Source organism: Pleurodeles waltl, chromosome 3_1 (genome assembly GCF_031143425.1).
Source record: "Pleurodeles waltl isolate 20211129_DDA chromosome 3_1, aPleWal1.hap1.20221129, whole genome shotgun sequence".
NCBI lineage: Eukaryota > Metazoa > Chordata > Amphibia > Caudata > Salamandridae > Pleurodeles > Pleurodeles waltl.
Window position 1 is genome coordinate 17,518,837 of NC_090440.1, and position 19,889 is coordinate 17,538,725.

The following is a 19,889-nucleotide window of genomic DNA, read 5'->3' on the forward strand; positions in this document are numbered from 1 at the left end:
TTCAAAGGGTGACAAATCCACCCCTCAGCCACCAGGGCTTGACTCACTTCAAAGGGTGACAACTCCACCCCCCAGCCACCAGGGCTTGACTCACTTCAAACTCCACACACCAGCCACCAGGGCTTGACTAATTTCAAAGGGTGATAACTTCACACCCAGCCACCAGGGCTTGACTCACTTCAAACTCCACACACCAGCCACCAGGGCTTGACTCACTTCAAACTCCACACACCAGCCACCATGGCTTGACTCACTTCAAAGTCTGGTACCTCCACACCCAGCCACCAGGGCTTGACCCACTTCAAAGGGTGACAACTCCACACCCGAGCCACCAGGGCTTGACTCACTTCAAAGGGTGATAACTTCACACCCAGCCACCAGGGCTTGACTCACTTCAAAGGGTTATAACTCCACACCCCAGCAACAAGGGCTTGACTCACTTCAAACTCCACACAACAGCCACCAGGGCTTGACTCACTTCAAACTCCACACACCAGTCACCAGGGCTTGACTCACTTCAAAGGGTGACAATTCCACACACCAGCCCCCAGTGCTTGACTCACTTCAAAGGGTGACAACTCCACCCCCCAGCCACCAGGGCTTGACTCACTTCAAACTCCACGCACCAGCCACCAGGGCTTGACTCACTTCAAACTCCACAAACCAGCCACCAGGGCTTGACTCACTTCAAATTCCACACACCAGCCACCAGGGCTTGACTCACTTCAAAGGGTGATATCTCCACACCCAGCCCCCAGGGCTTGACTCACTTCAATGACTGGTATCTCCACACCCAGCCACCAGGGCTTGACCCACTTCAAAGGGTGACAACTCCACACCCCAGCCACCAGGGCTTGACTCACTTCAAAGGGTGATAACTCCACACCCCAGCCACCAGGGCTTGACTCACTTCAAAGGGTGATAAGTTCACACCCCAGCCCCCAGGGCTTGACTCACTTCAAAGGGTGACAATTCCACAAACCAGCCAGCCCCCAGGGCTTGACTCACTTCAAACTCCACACACCAGCCACCAGGGCTTGACTCACTTCAAAGGGTGATATCTCCACAACCAGCCCCTAGGGTTTGACTCACTTCAAAGGCTGACACCTCCACACCCAGCCACCAAGGCTTGACTCACTTCAAAGGGTGATAACTACTCACCCAGCCACCAGGGCTTGATTCACTTCAAAGGGTGATAACTCCTCACCCCAGCCAGCAGGGCTTGACTCACTTCAAACTCCACACACCAGCCATCAGGGCTTGACTCACTTCAAAGGGTGATAACTTCACACCCAGCCACCAGGGATTGACTCACTTCAAAGGGTGATAACTCCACACCCCAGCAACAAGGGCTTGACTCACTTCAAACTCCACACACCAGCCACCAGGGCTTGACTCCCTTCAAACTCCACACACCAGCCACCAGGGCTTGACTCACTTCAAAGGGTGACAATTCCACACACCAGCACCCAGGGCTTGACTCACTTCAAAGGGTGACAAATCCACCCCCCAGCCACCAGGGCTTGACTCACTTCAAAGGGTGACAACTCCACCCCGCAGCCACCAGGGCTTGGCTCACTTCAAACTCCACACACCAGCCAACAGGGCTCGACTCACTTTAAAGGGTGATAACTTCACACCCAGCCACCAGGGCTTGACTCACTTCAAAGGGTGATAACTCCACCCCCCAGCCACCAGGGCTTGACTCACTTCAAACTCCACACCAGCCACCAGAACTTGACTCACTTCAAAGGGTGATAACTCCACACCCCAACCACCAGGGCTTGACTCAGTTCAAAGGGTGATATCTCCACATCCAGCCCCCAGGCCTTGACTCACATCTAAGGCTGATACCTCCACACCCAGCCACCAGGGCTTGACTCACTTCAAAGGCTGACAACTCCACACCCAGCCACCAGGGCTTGACTCACTTCAAAGGGTGATAACTCCACACCCCAGTCACCAGGGCTTGACTCACTTCAAAGGGTGACAAATCCACCCCCCAGCCACCAGGGCTTGACTCACTTCAAACTCCAAACACCAGCCACCAGGGCTTGACTCACTTCAAAGGGTGATAACTTCACACCCCAGCCACCAGGGCTTGACTCACTTCAAAGGGTGACAATTCCACACACCAGCCCCCAGGGCTTGATTCACTTCAAAGGGTGATAACTCCTGCCACCAGGGCTCGACTCACTTCAAAGAGTGATAACTCCAGCCCCCAGCCACCAGGGCTTGACTCACTTAAAACTCCACACCCCAGCCACCAGGGCTTGACTCACTTCAAAGGGTGATAACTTCACACCCCAGCCACCAGGGCTTGACTCACTTCAAAGGGTGATAACTCCACACCCAGCCACCAGGGCTTGACTCACTTCAAAGGGTGATAACTCCATCCCCCAGCCACCAGGGCTTGACTCACTTCAAAGGGTGATAACTCCAACCCAGCCACCAGGGCTTGACTCACTTCAAAAGGTGATAACTCCACACCCAGCCACCAGGGATTGACTCACTTCAAAGGGTGATAACTCCACCCCCCAGCCACCAGGGCTTGACTCACTTCAAAGGGTGATAATTCCAACCCAGCCACCAGGGCTTGACTCACTTCAAAGGGTGATAACTCCACCCCCCAGCCACCAGAGCTTGGCTCACTTCAAAGGGTGACAACTCCAACCCAGCTACCAGGGCTTGACTCACTTCAAAGGGTGATAACTCCACACCCCAGCCACCAGGGCTTGACTCACTTCAAACTCCACACACCAGCCATCAGGGCTTGACTCACTTCAAAGGGTGATAACTTCACACCCAGCCACCAGGGCTTGACTGACTTCAAAGGGTGATAACTCCACACCCCAGCAACAAGGGCTTGACTCACTTCAAACTCCACACAACAGCCACCAGGGCTTGACTCACTTCAAACTCCACACACCAGTCACCAGGGCTTGACTCAGTTCAAAGGGTGACAATTCCACACACCAGCCCCCAGTGCTTGACTCACTTCAAAGGGTGACAACTCCACCCCCCAGGCACCAGGGCTTGACTCACTTAAAACTCCACACACCAGCCACCAGGGCTTGACTCACTTCAAACTCCACACACCAGTCACTAGGGCCTGACTCAATTCAAAGGGTGACAATTCCACACACCAGCCCCCAGGGCTTGACTCACTTCAAAGGGTGACAAATCCACCCCTCAGCCACCAGGGCTTGACTCACTTCAAAGGGTGACAACTCCACCCCCCAGCCACCAGGGCTTGACTCACTTCAAACTCCACACATCAGCCACCAGGGCTTGACTAATTTCAAAGGGTGATAACTTCACACCCAGCCACCAGGGCTTGACTCACTTCAAACTCCACACACCAGCCACCAGGGCTTGACTCACTTCAAACTCCACACACTAGCCCCCAGGGCTTGACTCACTTCAAAGACTGGTACCTCCACACCCAGCCACCAGGGCTTGACCCACTTCAAAGGGTGACAACTCCACACCCCAGCCACCAGGGCTTGACTCTCTTCAATGGGTGATAACTCCAACCCAGCCAAAAGGGCTTGACTCACTTCAAAGGGTGATAACTCCACACCCCAGCCACCAGGGCTTGACTCACTTCAAACTCCACACCCCAGCCACCAGGGCTTGACTCATTTCAAAGGGTGTAAACTCCACACCCCAGCCACCAGGGCTTGACTCACTTCAAAGGGTGAAAACTCCACCCTCCAGCCACCAGGGCTTGGCTCACTTCAAAGGGTGACAAATCCACCCCCCAGCCACCAGGGCTTGACTCACTTCAAAGGGTGATAACTTTACACCCCAGCCCCCAGGGCTTGACTCAACTCAAAGGGTGACAATTCCACACACCAGCCAGCCCCCAGTGCTTGACTCACTTCAAACTCCACACACCAGCCACCAGGGCTTGACTCACTTCAAAGGGTGATATCTCCAACAACCAGCCCCTAGGGTTTGACTCACTTCAAAGGCTGACACCTCCACACCCAGCCACCAGGGCTTGACTCACTTCAAAGGGTGATAACTACACACCCAGCCACCAGGGCTTGACTCACTTCAAAGGGTGACAAATCCACACACCAGCCCCCAGGGCTTGACTCACTTCAAAGGGTGACAAATCCACCCCCCAGCCAACAGGGCTTGACTCACTTCAAAGGGTGATAACTCCACACCCCAGCCACCAGGGCTTGACTCACTTCAAACTCCACACCCCAGCCACCAGGGCTTGACTCACTTCAAAGAGTGATAATTCCACACCCCAACCACCAGGGCTTGACTCACTTCAAAGGGTGAAAACTCCACCCCACAGCCACCAGGGCTTGGCTCACTTCAAAGGGTGACAAATCCACCCCCCAGCCACCAGGGCTTGACTCACTTCAAACGGTGATAACTTCACACCCCAGCCCCCAGGGCTTGACTCACTTCAAAGGGTGACGATTCCACACACCAGCCAGCCCCCAGGGCTTGACTCACTTCAAACTCCACACACCAGCCACCAGGGCTTGACTCACTTCAAAGGGTGATATCTCCACAACCAGCCCCTAGGGTTTGACTCACTTCAAAGGCTGACACTTCCACACCCAGCCACCAGGGCTTGACTCACTTCAAAGGGTGATAACTACACACCCAGCCACCAGGGCTTGACTCACTTCAAAGGGTGACAAATCCACACACCAGCCCCCAGGGCTTGACTCACTTCAAACTCCACACACCAGCCATCAGGGCTTGACTCACTTCAAAGGGTGATAACTTCACACCCAGCCACCAGGGCTTGACTAATTACAAAGGGTGATAACTTCACACCCAGCCACCAGGGCTTGACTCACTTCAAACTCCACACACCAGCCACCAGGGCTTGACTCACTTCAAACTCCACACACCAGCCACCAGGGGTTGACTCACTTCAAAGGGTGATATCTCCACACCCAGCCCCCAGGGCTTGACTCACTTCAAAGACTGGTACCTCCACACCCAGCCACCAGGGCTTGACCCACTTCAAAGGGTGACAACTCCACACCCCAGCCACCAGGGCTTGACTCACTTCAAAGGGTGATAACTCCACACTCCAGCCACCAGGGCTTGACTCACTTCAAACTCCACACCCCAGCCACCAGGGCTTGACTCACTTCAAAGGGTGATAACTCCACACCCCAGCCACAAGGGCTTGACTCACTTCAAAGGGTGAAAACTCCACCCCCCAGCCACCAGGGCTTGACTCACTTCAAAGGGTGATAACTTCACACCCAGCCCCCAGGGCTTGACTCACTTCAAAGGGTGACAATTCCACACACCAGCCAGCCCCCAGGGCTTGACTCACTTCAAACTCCACACACCAGCCAACAGGGCTTGACTCACTTCAAAGGGTGATATCTCCACAACCAGCCACTAGGGTTTGAATCACTTCAAAGGCTGACACCTCCACACCCAGCCACCAGGGCTTGACTCACTTCAAAGGGTGATAACTACACACCCAGCCACCAGGGCTTGATTCACTTCAAAGGGTGATAACTCCTCACCCCAGCCAGCAGGACTTGACTCACTTCAAACTCCACACACCAGCCATCAGGGCTTGACTCACTTCAAAGGGTGATAACTTCACACCCAGCCACCAGGGCTTGACTCACTTCAAAGGGTGATAACTCCACACCCCAGCAACAAGGGCTTGACTCACTTCAAACTCCACACACCAGCCACCAGGGCTTGACTCCCTTCAAACTCCACACACCAGCTACCAGGGCTTGACTCACTTCAAAGGGTTACAATTCCACACACCAGCACCCAGGGCTTGACTCACTTCAAAGGGTGACAAATCCACCCCCCAGCCCCCAGGGCTTGACTCACTTCAAAGGGTGACAACTCCACCCCGCAGCCACCAGGGCTTGGCTCACTTCAAACTCCACACACCAGCCAACAGGGCTCGACTCACTTCAAAGGGTGATAACTTCACACCCAGCCACCAGGGATTGACTCACTTCAAAGGGTGATAACTCCACCTCCCAGCCACCAGGGCTTGACTCACTTCAAACTCCACACCAGCCACCAGGGCTTGACTCACTTCAAAGGGTGATAACTCCACACCCCAACCCCCAGGGCTTGACTCAGTTCAAAGGGTGATATCTCCACACCCAGCCCCCAGGCCTTGACTCACTTCTAAGGCTGATACCTCCACACCCAGCCACCAGGGTTTGACTCACTTCAAAGGCTGACAACTCCACACCCAGCCACCAGGGCTTGACTCACTTCAAAGGGTGATAACTCCACACCCCAGTCACCAGGGCTTGACTCACTTCAAAGGGTGACAAATCCACCCCCAGCCACCAGGGCTTGACTCACTTCAAACTCCAAACACCAGCCACCAGGGCTTGACTCACTTCAAAGGGTGATAACTTCACACCCAGCCACCAGGGCTTGACTCACTTCAAAGGGTGACAATTCCACACACCAGCCCCCAGGGCTTGATTCACTTCAAAGGGTGATAACTCCTGCCACCAGGGCTTGACTCACTTCAAAGAGTGATAACTCCAGCCCCCAGCCACCAGAGCTTGGCTCACTTCAAAGGGTGACAACTCCACACCCCAGCCACCAGGGCTTGACTCACTTAAAACTCCACACCCCAGCCACCAGGGCTTGACTCACTTCAAAGGGTGATAACTCCACACCCCAGCCACCAGGGCTTGACTCACTTCAAAGGGTGATAACTCCATACCCAGCCACCAGGGCTTGACTCACTTCAAAGGGTGATAACTCCATCCCCCAGCCACCAGGGCTTGACTCACTTCAAAGGGTGATAACTCCAACCCAGCCACCAGGGCTTGACTCACTTCAAAAGGTGATAACTCCACACCCAGCCACCAGGGATTGACTCACTTCAAAGGGTGATAACTCCACCCCCCAGCCACCAGGGCTTGACTCACTTCAAAGGGTGATAACTCCAACCCAGCCACCAGGGCTTGACTCACTTCAAAGGGTGATAACTCCACCTCCCAGCCACCAGGGCTTGGCTCACTTCAAAGGGTGACAACTCCAACCGAGCTACCAGGGCTTGACTCACTTCAAAGGGTGATAACTCCACACCCCAGCCACCAGGGCTTGACTCACTTCAAACTCCACACACCAGCCATCAGGGCTTGACTCACTTCAAAGGGTGATAACTTCACACCCAGCCACCAGGGCTTGACTCACTTCAAAAGGGTGATAACTCCACACCCCAGCAACAAGGGCTTGACTCACTTCAAACTCCACACAACAGCCACCAGGGCTTGACTCACTTCAAACTCCACACACAAGTCACCAGGGCTTGACTCACTTCAAAGGGTGACAATTCCACACACCAGCCCCCAGTGCTTGACTCACTTCAAAGGGTGACAACTCCACCCCCCAGCCACCAGGGATTGACTCACTTCAAACTCCACACACCAGCCACCAGGGCTTGACTCACTTCAAACTCCACACACCAGTCACTAGGGCCTGACTCAATTCAAAGGGTGACAATTCCAAACACCAGCCCCCAGGGCTTGACTCACTTCAAAGGGTGACAAATCCACCCCTCAGCCACCAGGGCTTGACTCACTTCAAAGGGTGACAACTCCACCCCCCAGCCACGAGGGCTTGACTCACTTCAAACTCCACACACCAGCCACCAGGCCTTGACTCACTTCAAACTCCACACACCAGTCACCAGGGCCTGACTCAATTCAAAGGGTGATAACTCCACACCTCAGCCACCAGGGCTTGACTCACTTCAAAGGGTGACAACTCCACCCCCCAGCCACCAGGGCTTGACTCACTTCAAAGGGTGACAAATCCACCCCCCAGCTACCAGGGCTTGACTCACTTCAAACTCCAAACACCAGCCACCAGGGCTTGACTCACTTCAAAGGGTGATAACTTCACACCCCAGCCACCAGGGCTTGACTCACTTCAAAGGGTGAAAACTCCACCCCCCAGCCACCAGGGCTTGGCTCACTTCAAAGGGTGACAAATCCACCCCCCAGCCACCAGGGCTTGACTCACTTCAAAGGGTGATAACTTCACACCCCAGCCCCCAGGGCTTGACTCACTTCGAAGGGTGATATCTCCACAACCAGCCCCTAGGGATTGACTCACTTCAAAGGCTGACACCTCCACAGCCAGCCACCAGGGCTTGACTCACTTCAAAGGGTGATAACTACACACCCAGCCACCAGGGCTTGACTCACTTCAAAGGGTGACAAATCCACACACCAGCCCCCAGGGCTTGACTCACTTCAAAGGGTGACAAATCCACCCCTCAGCCACCAGGGCTTGATTCACTTCAAAGGGTGACAACTCCATCCCCCAGCCACCAGGGCTTGACTCACTTCAAACTCCACACACCAGCCACCAGGGCTTGACTCACTTCAAACTCCACACCAGTCACCAGGGCCTGACTCAATTCAAAGGGTGATAACTCCACAGCCCAGCCACCAGGGCTTGACTCACTTCAAAGGGTGACAACTCCACCCCCCCAGCCACTAGGGCTTGACTCACTTCAAAGGGTGACAAATCCACCCCCAGCTACCAGGGCTTGACTCACTTCAAACTCCAAACACCAGCCACCTGGGCTTGACTCACTTCAAAGGGTGATAACTTCACACCCCAGCCATCAGGGCTTGACTCACTTCAAAGGGTGACAATTCCACACACCAGCCCCCAGGGCTTGACTCACTTCAAAGGGTGATAACTCCACACCCAGCCACCAGGGCTTGATTCACTTCAAAGGGTGATAACTCCACCCCCCAGCCACCAGGGCTTGACTCACTTCAAAGAGTGATAACTCCAACCCAGCCAACAGGGCTTGACTCACTTCAAAGGGTGATAACTCCATCCCCCAGCCACCAGGGCTTGGCTCACTTCAAAGGGTGATAACTCCACCCCCCAGCCACCAGGGCTTGACTCACTTAAAACTCCACACCCCAGCCACCATGGCTTGACTCACTTCAAAGGGTGATAACTCCACACCCCAGCCACCAGGGGTTGACTCACTTCAAAGGGTGACAACTCCACCCCCCAGCCACCAGGGCTTGGCTCACTTCAAAGGGTGATAACTTCACACCCCAGCCATCAGGGCTTCACTCACTTCAAAGGGTGACAATTCCACACACCAGCCTCCAGGGCTTGACTCACTTCAAACTACACACACCAGCCACCAGGGCTTGACGCAGTTCAAAGGGTGATATCTCCACACCCAGCACCTAGGGCTTGACTCACTTCAAAGGCTGATACCTCCACACCCTGCTACCAGGGCTTGACTCACTTCAAAAGGTGATAACTCCACACCCAGCCACCAGGGCTTGACTCACTTCAAAGGGTGATAACTCCACCCCCCAACCACTAGGGCTTGAATCACTTCAAAGGGTGATAACTTCACACCTCAGCCACCAGGGCTTGACTCACTTCAAAGGGTGATAACTCCACCCCCCAGCCACCAGGGCTTGACTCACTTCAAAGGGTGATAACTTCACACCCCAGCCACCAGGGCTTGACTCACTTCAAAGGGTGACAATTCCACACACCAGCCCCCAGGGCTTGACTCACTTCAAACTACACACACCAGCCACCAGGGCTTGACTCACTTCAAAGGGTGATATCTCCACACCCAGCACCTAGGGCTTGACTCTCTTCAAAGGGTGATAACTTCACACCCCAGCCACCAGGGCTTGACTCACTTCAAAGGGTGATAACTCCACCTTCCAGCCACCAGGGCTTGACTCACTTCAAAGGGTGATAACTTCACACCCCAGCCACCAGGGCTTGACTCACTTCAAAGGGTGACAATTCCACACACCAGCCCCCAGGGCTTGACTCACTTCAAACTACACACACCAGCCACCAGGTCTTGACTCACTTCAAAGGGTGATATCTCCACACCCAGCACCTAGGGCTTGACTCACTTCAAAGGCTGATACCTCCACACCCAGCTACCAGGGCTTGACTCACTTCAAAAGGTGATAACTCCACACCCAGCCACCAGGGCTTGACTCACTTCAAAGGGTGATAACTTCACACCCAGCCACCAGGGCTTGACTCACTTCAAAGGGTGATAACTCCACACCCCAGCAACAAGGGCTTGACTCACTTCAAAGGCTGACACCTCCACACCCAGCTACCAGGGCTTGACTCACTTCAAAGGGTGATAACTACACACCCAGCCACCGGGGCTTGATTCACTTCAAAGGGTGATAACTCCTCACCCCAGCCACCAGGGCTCGACTCACTTCAAACTCCACACACCAGCCATCAGGGCTTGACTCACTTCAATGGGTGATAACTTCACACACCAGCCCCCAGGGCTTGACTCACTTCAAAGGGTGATAACTCCACACCCAGCCACCAGGGCTTGATTCACTTCAAAAGGTGATAACTCCACCCCCCAGCCACCAGGGCTTGACTCACTTCAAAGAGTGATAACTCCAACCCAGCCAACAGGGCTTGACTCACTTCAAAGGGTGATAACTCCACCCCCCAGCCACCAGGGCTTGGCTCACTTCTAAGGGTCATAATTCCACCCCCCAGCCACCAGGGCTTGACTCACTTAAAACTCCACACCCCAGCCACCAGGGCTTGACTCACTTCAAAGGGTGATAACTCCACACCCCATCCACCAGGGCTTGACTCACTTCAAAGGGTGACAACTCCACCCCCTAGCCACCAGGGCTTGGCTCACTTGAAAGGGTGACAAATCCACCCCCCAGCCACCGGGGCTTGACTCACTTCAAAGGGTGATAACTTCACACCCCAGCCACCAGGGCTTGACTCACTTCAAAGGGTGACAATTCCACACACCAGCCCCCAGGGCTTGACTCACTTCAAACTACACACAACAGCCACCAGGGCTTGAGTCACTTCAAAGGGTGATATCTCCACAGCCAGCCCCTAGGGCTTGACTCGCTTCAAAGGCTGATACCTCCACACCCAGCTACCAGGGCTTGACTCACTTCAAAAGGTGATAACTCCACACCCAGCCACCAGGGCTTGACTCACTACAAAGGGTGATAACTCCACCCCCCAGCCACCAGGGCTTGACTCACTTCAAAGGGTGATAACTCCAACCCAGCCACCAGGGCTTGACTCACTTCAAAGGGTGATAACTCCACACCCCAGCCACCAGGGCTTGACTTACTTCAAACTCCACACACCAGCCATCAGGGCATGACTCACTTCAAAGGGGGATAGCTTCACACCCAGCCACCAGGGCTTGACTCACTTCAAAAGGGTGATAACTCCACACCCCAGCAACAAGGGCTTGACTCACTTCAAACTCCACACAACAGCCACCAGGGCTTGACTCACTTCAAACTCCACACACCAGTCACCAGGGCTTGACTCACTTCAAAGGGTGACAATTCCACACACCAGCCCCCAGTGCTTGACTCACTTCAAAGGGTGACAACTCCACCCCCCAGCCACCAGGGCTTGACTCACTTCAAACTCCACACACCAGCCACCAGGGCTTGACTCACTTCAAAGGGTGATAACTCCACACCCAGCCACCAGGGTTTGACTCACTTCAAACTCCACACACCAGCCACCAGGGCTTGACCCACTTCAAAGGGTGATAACTTCACACCAAACCACCAGGGCTTGACTCACTTCAAAGGGTGATAACTGCACACCCAGCCACCAGGGCTTGACTCACTTGAAAGGGTGATAACTCCACCCCCCAGCCACCAGGGCTTCACTCACTTCAAAGGCTGATAACTCCACACCCCAGCCACCAGGGCTTGACTCACTTCAAACTCCACACACCAACCACCAAGGCTTGACTCACTTCAAAGGGTGACAACTCCACACCCAGCCACCAGGGCTTGACTCACTTCAAAGGGTGATAACTCCACACCCAGCCACCAGGGGTTGACTCTCTTCAAAGGGTGACAACTCCACCCCCCAGCTACCAGGGTTTGGCTCACTTCAAAGGGTGATAACTTCACACCCAGCCACCAGGGCTTGACTCACTTCAAAGGGGGATAACTGCACACCCCAGCCACCAGGGCTTGACTCCAAACTCCAGACACCAGCCACCAGGGCTTGACTCACTTCAAACTCCACACACCAGCCATCAGGGCTTGACTCACTTCAAAGGGTGATAACTCCAACCCAGCCACCAGGGCTTGACTCACTTCAAAGGGTGATAACTCCACACCCCAGCCACCAGGGCTTGACTCACTTTAAACTCCACACACCAGCCATCAGGGCTTGACTCACTTCAAACTCCACACACCAGCCACCAGTGCTCGTCTCACTTCAAAGGGTGATAGGTTCACACCCAGCCACCAGGGCTTGACTCACTTCAAAGGGTGATAACTCCACCCCCCAGCCACCAGGGCTTGACTCACTTCAAGCTCCACACCAGCCACCAGGTCTTGACTCACTTCAAAGGTTGATAACTCCACACCCCAACCACCAGGGCTTGACTCACTTCAAAGGGTGATATCTCCACACTCAGCCCCCAGGCATTGACTCACTTCTAAGGCTGATACCTCCACACCCAGCCACCAGGGCTTGACTCACTTCAAAGGCTGACAACTCCACACCCAGCCAGCAGGGCTTGACTCACTTCAAACTCCACACCAGCCACCAGGGCTTGATTCACTTCAAAGGGTGATAACTCCACCCCCCAGCCACCAGGGCTTGATTCACTTCAAAGAGTGATAACTTCAACCCAGCCACCAGGGCTTGACTCACTTCAAACGGTGATAACTCCACACCCCAGCCGCCAGGGCTTGACTCACTTCAAACTCCATACCCCAGCCACCAGGGCTTGACTCACTTCAAAGGGTGATAACTCCACACCCCAGCCACCAGGGCTTGACTCACTTCAAAAGGTGACAACTCCACCCCCCAGCCACCAGGGCTTGACTCACTTCAAAGGGTGACAAATCCACCCCCCAGCTAGCAGGGCTTGACTCACTTCAAACTCCAAACACCAGCCACCAGGGCTTGACTCACTTCAAAGGGTGATAACTTCACACCCCAGCCACCAGGGCTTGACTCACTTCAAAGGGTGACAATTCCACACACCAGCCCCCAGGGCTTGACTCTCTTCAAAGGGTGAGAACTCCACACCCAGCCACCAGGGCTTGATTCACTTCAAAGGGTGATAACTCCACCCCCCAGCCACCAGGGCTTGACTCACTTCAAAGAGTGATAACTCCAACCCAGCCAACAGGGCTTGACTCACTTCAAAGGGTGATAACTCCACCCCCCAGCCACCAGGGCTTGATTCACTTCAAAGGGTGATAACTCCACCCCCCAGCCACCAGGGCTTGACTCACTTCAAAGAGTGATAACTCCAACCCAGCCAACAGGGCTTGACTCACTTCAAAGGGTGATAACTCCACCCCCCAGCCACCAGGGCTTGACTCACTTAAAACTCCACACCCCAGCCACCAGGGCTTCACTCACTTCAAAGGGTGATAACTCCACACCCCAGCCACCAGGGCTTGACTCACTTCAAAGGGTAACAACTCCACCCCCCAGCCACCAGGGCTTGGCCACTTCAAAGGGTGACAAATCCACCCCCCAGCCACCAGGGTTTGACTCACTTCAAAGGGTGATAACTTCACACCCCAGCCACCAGGGCTTGACTCATTTCAAAGGGTGACAACTCCACACACCAGCCCCCGGGGCTTGACTCACTTCAAACTACACACACCAGCCACCAGGGCTTGACTCACTTCAAAGGGTGATATCTCCACACCCAGCCCCTAGGGCTTGACTCACTTCAAAGGCTGATACCTCCACACCCAGCTACCAGGGCTTGACTCACTTCAAAAGGTGATAACTCCACACCCAGCCACCAGGGCTTGACTCACTTCAAAGGGTGATAACTCCACCCCCTAGCCACCAGGGCTTGACTCACTTCAAAGGGTGATAACTCCAACCCAGGCACCAGGGCTTGACTCACTTCAAAGGGTGATAACTCCACACCCCAGCCACCAGGGCTTGACTCACTTCAAACTGCACACACCAGCCATCAGGGCTTGACTCACTTCAAAGGGTGATAACTTCACACCCAGCCACCAGGGCTTGACTCACTTCAGAGGGTGATAACTCCACACCCCAGCAACAAGGGCTTGACTCACTTCAAACTCCACACAACAGCCACCAGGGCTTGACTCACTTCAAACTCCACACACCAGTCACCAGGGCTTGACTCACTTCAAAGGGTGACAATTCCACACACCAGCCCCCAGTGCTTGACTCACTTCAAAGGGTGACAACTCCACCCCCCAGCCACTAGGGCTTGACTCATTTCAAACTCCACACAGCAGCCACCAGGGCTTGACTCACTTCAAACTCCACACACCAGTCATCAGGGCCTGACTCAATTCAAAGGGTGACAATTCCACACACCAGCCCCCAGGGCATGACTCACTTCAAAGCGTGACAAATCCACCCCTCAGCCACCAGGGCTTGACTCACTTCAAAGGGTGACAACTCCACCCCAAACCACCAGGGCTTGACTCACTTCAAACTCCACACACCAGCCACCAGGGCTTGACTAATTTCAAAGGGTGATAACTTCACACCCAGCCACCAGGGCTTGACTCACTACAAACTCCACACACCAGCCACCAGGGCTTGACTCACTTCAAACGCCACACACCAACCACCAAGTCTTGACTCACTTCAAAGGGTGACAACTCCACACCCAGCCACCAGGGCTTGACTCACTTCAAAGGGTGATAACTCCACACCCAGCCCCCAGGGCTTGACTCACTTCAAAGACTGGTACCTCCACATCCAGCCACCAGGGTTTGACCCACTTCAAAGGGTGATAACTCCAACCCAGCCAACAGGGCTTGACTCACTTCAAAGGGTGATAACTCCACACCCCAACCACCAGAGCTTGACTCACTTCAAACTCCACACCCCAGCCACCAGGGCTTGACTCACTTCAAAGGCTGACACCTCCACACCCAGCCACCAGGGCTTGACTCACTTCAAAGGGTGATAACTACACACCCAGCCACCAGGGCTTGACTCACTTCAAAGGGTGACAAATCCACACACCAGCCCCCAGGGCTTGACTCACTTCAAAGGGTGACAAATCCACCCCTCAGCCACCAGGGCTTGACTCACTTCAAAGGGTGACAACTCCACCCCCCAGCCACGAGGGCTTGACTCACTTCAAACTCCACACACCAGCCACCAGGCCTTGACTCACTTCAAACTCCACACACCAGTCACCAGGGCCTGACTCAATTCAAAGGGTGATAACTCCACACCCCAGCCACCAGGGCTTGACTCACTTCAAAGGGTGACAACTCCACCCCCCAGCCACCAGGGCTTGACTCACTTCAAAGGGTGACAAATCCACCCCCCAGCTACCAGGGCTTGACTCACTTCAAACTCCAAACACCAGCCACCAGGGCTTGACTCACTTCAAAGGGTGATAACTTCACACCCCAGCCACCAGGGCTTGACTCACTTCAAAGGGTGAAAACTCCACCCCCCAGCCACCAGGGCTTGGCTCACTTCAAAGGGTGACAAATCCACCCCCCAGCCACCAGGGCTTGACTCACTTCAAAGGGTGATAACTTCACACCCCAGCCCCCAGGGCTTGACTCACTTCAAAGGGTGATATCTCCACAACCAGCCCCTAGGGATTGACTCACTTCAAAGGCTGACACCTCCACACCCAGCCACCAGGGCTTGACTCACTTCAAAGGGTGATAACTACACACCCAGCCACCAGGGCTTGACTCACTTCAAAGGGTGACAAATCCACACACCAGCCCCCAGGGCTTGACTCACTTCAAAGGGTGACAAATCCACCCCTCAGCCACCAGGGCTTGATTCACTTCAAAGGGTGACAACTCCACCCCCCAGCCACCAGGGCTTGACTCACTTCAAACTCCACACACCAGCCACCAGGGCTTGACTCACTTCAAACTCCACACACCAGTCACCAGGGCCTGACTCAATTCAAAGGGTGATAACTCCACACCCCAGCCACCAGGGCTTGACTCACTTCAAAGGGTGACAACTCCACCCCCCCAGCCACCAGGGCTTGACTCACTTCAAAGGGTGACAAATCCACCCCCAGCTACCAGGGCTTGACTCACTTCAAACTCCAAACACCAGCCACCTGGGCTTGACTCACTTCAAAGGGTGATAACTTCACACCCCAGCCATCAGGGCTTGACTCACTTCAAAGGGTGACAATTCCACACACCAGCCCCCAGGGCTTGACTCACTTCAAAGGGTGATAACTCCACACCCAGCCACCAGGGCTTGATTCACTTCAAAGGGTGATAACTCCACCCCCCAGCCACCAGGGCTTGACTCACTTCAAAGAGTGATAACTCCAACCCAGCCAACAGGGCTTGACTCACTTCAAAGGGTGATAACTCCATCCCCCAGCCACCAGGGCTTGGCTCACTTCAAAGGGTGATAACTCCACCCCCCAGCCACCAGGGCTTGACTCACTTAAAACTCCACACCCCAGCCACCATGGCTTGACTCACTTCAAAGGGTGATAACTCCACACCCCAGCCACCAGGGGTTGACTCACTTCAAAGGGTGACAACTCCACCCCCCAGCCACCAGGGCTTGGCTCACTTCAAAGGGTGATAACTTCACACCCCAGCCATCAGGGCTTCACTCACTTCAAAGGGTGACAATTCCACACACCAGCCCCCAGGGCTTGACTCACTTCAAACTACACACACCTGCCACCAGGGCTTGACGCAGTTCAAAGGGTGATATCTCCACACCCAGCACCTAGGGCTTGACTCACTTCAAAGGCTGATACCTCCACACCCTGCTACCAGGGCTTGACTCACTTCAAAAGGTGATAACTCCACACCCAGCCACCGGGGCTTGACTCACTTCAAAGGGTGATAACTCCACCCCCCAACCACTAGGGCTTGAATCACTTCAAAGGGTGATAACTTCACACCCCAGCCACCAGGGCTTGACTCACTTCAAAGGGTGATAACTCCACCCCCCAGCCACCAGGGCTTGACTCACTTCAAAGGGTGATAACTTCACACCCCAGCCACCAGGGCTTGACTCACTTCAAAGGGTGACAATTCCACACACCAGCCCCCAGGGCTTGACTCACTTCAAACTACACACACCAGCCACCAGGGCTTGACTCACTTCAAAGGGTGATATCTCCACACCCAGCACCTAGGGCTTGACTCACTTCAAAGGGTGATAACTTCACACCCCAGCCACCAGGGCTTGACTCACTTCAAAGGGTGATAACTCCACCCCCCAGCCACCAGGGCTTGACTCACTTCAAAGGGTGATAACTTCACACCCCAGCCACCAGGGCTTGACTCACTTCAAAGGGTGACAATTCCACACACCAGCCCCCAGGGCTTGACTCACTTCAAACTACACACACCAGCCACCAGGTCTTGACTCACTTCAAAGGGTGATATCTCCACACCCAGCACCTAGGGCTTGACTCACTTCAAAGGCTGATACCTCCACACCCAGCTACCAGGGCTTGACTCACTTCAAAAGGTGATAACTCCACACCCAGCCACCAGGGCTTGACTCACTTCAAAGGGTGATAACTTCACACCCAGCCACCAGGGCTTGACTCACTTCAAAGGCTGATAACTCCACACCCCAGCAACAAGGGCTTGACTCACTTCAAACTCCACACAACAGCCACCAGGGCTTGACTCACTTCAAACTCCACACACCAGTCACCAGGGCTTGACTCACTTCAAAGGGTGACAATTCCACACACCAGCCCCCAGTGCTTGACTCACTTCAAAGGGTGACAACTCCACCCCCCAGCCACCAGGGCTTGACTCACTTCAAACTCCACACACCAGCCACCAGGGCTTGACTCACTTCAAACTCCACACACCAGTCACCAGGGCCTGACTCAATTCAAAGGGTGACAATTCCACACACCAGCCCCCAGGGCTTGACTCACTTCAAAGGGTGACAAATCCACCCCTCAGCCACCAGGGCTTGACTCACTTCAAAGGGTGACAACTCCACCCCCCAGCCACCAGGGCTTGACTCACTTCAAACTCCACACACCAGCCACCAGGGCTTGACTAATTTCAAAGGGTGATAACTTCACACCCAGCCACCAGGGCTTGACTCACTTCAAACTCCACACACCAGCCACCAGGGCTTGACTCACTTCAAACTCCACACACCAGCCACCAGGGCTTGACTCACTTCAAAGTCTGGTACCTCCACACCCAGCCACCAGGGCTTGACCCACTTCAAAGGGTGACAACTCCACACCCGAGCCACCAGGGCTTGACTCACTTCAAAGGGTGATAACTTCACACCCAGCCACCAGGGCTTGACTCACTTCAAAGGGTTATAACTCCACACCCCAGCAACAAGGGCTTGACTCACTTCAAACTCCACACAACAGCCACCAGGGCTTGACTCACTTCAAACTCCACACACCAGTCACCAGGGCTTGACTCACTTCAAAGGGTGACAATTCCACACACCAGCCCCCAGTGCTTGACTCACTTCAAAGGGTGACAACTCCACCCCCCAGCCACCAGGGCTTGACTCACTTCAAACTCCACACAACAGCCACCAGGGCTTGACTCACTTCAAACTCCACAAACCAGCCACCAGGGCTTGACTCACTTCAAATTCCACACACCAGCCACCAGGGCTTGACTCACTTCAAAGGGTGATATCTCCACACCCAGCCCCCAGGGCTTGACTCACTTCAATGACTGGTATCTCCACACCCAGCCACCAGGGCTTGACCCACTTCAAAGGGTGACAACTCCACACCCCAGCCACCAGGGCTTGACTCACTTCAAAGGGTGATAACTCCACACCCCAGCCACCAGGGCTTGACTCACTTCAAAGGGTGATAAGTTCACACCCCAGCCCCCAGGGCTTGACTCACTTCAAAGGGTGACAATTCCACACACCAGCCAGCCCCCAGGGCTTGACTCACTTCAAACTCCACACACCAGCCACCAGGGCTTGACTCACTTCAAAGGGTGATATCTCCACAACCAGCCCCTAGGGTTTGACTCACTTCAAAGGCTGACACCTCCACACCCAGCCACCAGGGCTTGACTCACTTCAAAGGGTGATAACTACTCACCCAGCCACCAGGGCTTGATTCACTTCAAAGGGTGATAACTCCTCACCCCAGCCAGCAGGGCTTGACTCACTTCAAACTCCACACACCAGCCATCAGGGCTTGACTCACTTCAAAGGGTGATAACTTCACACCCAGCCACCAGGGATTGACTCACTTCAAAGGGTGATAACTCCACACCCCAGCAACAAGGGCTTGACTCACTTCAAACTCCACACACCAGCCACCAGGGCTTGACTCCCTTCAAACTCCACACACCAGCCACCAGGGCTTGACTCACTTCAAAGGGTGACAATTCCACACACCAGCACCCAGGGCTTGACTCACTTCAAAGGGTGACAAATCCACCCCCCAGCCACCAGGGCTTGACTCACTTCAAAGGGTGACAACTCCACCCCGCAGCCACCAGGGCTTGGCTCACTTCAAACTCCACACACCAGCCAACAGGGCTCGACTCACTTTAAAGGGTGATAACTTCACACCCAGCCACCAGGGCTTGACTCACTTCAAAGGGTGATAACTCCACCCCCCAGCCACCAGGGCTTGACTCACTTCAAACTCCACACCAGCCACCAGGACTTGACTCACTTCAAAGGGTGATAACTCCACACCCCAACCACCAGGGCTTGACTCAGTTCAAAGGGTGATATCTCCACATCCAGCCCCCAGGCCTTGACTCACATCTAAGGCTGATACCTCCACACCCAGCCACCAGGGCTTGACTCACTTCAAAGGCTGACAACTCCACACCCAGCCACCAGGGCTTGACTCACTTCAAAGGGTGATAACTCCACACCCCAGT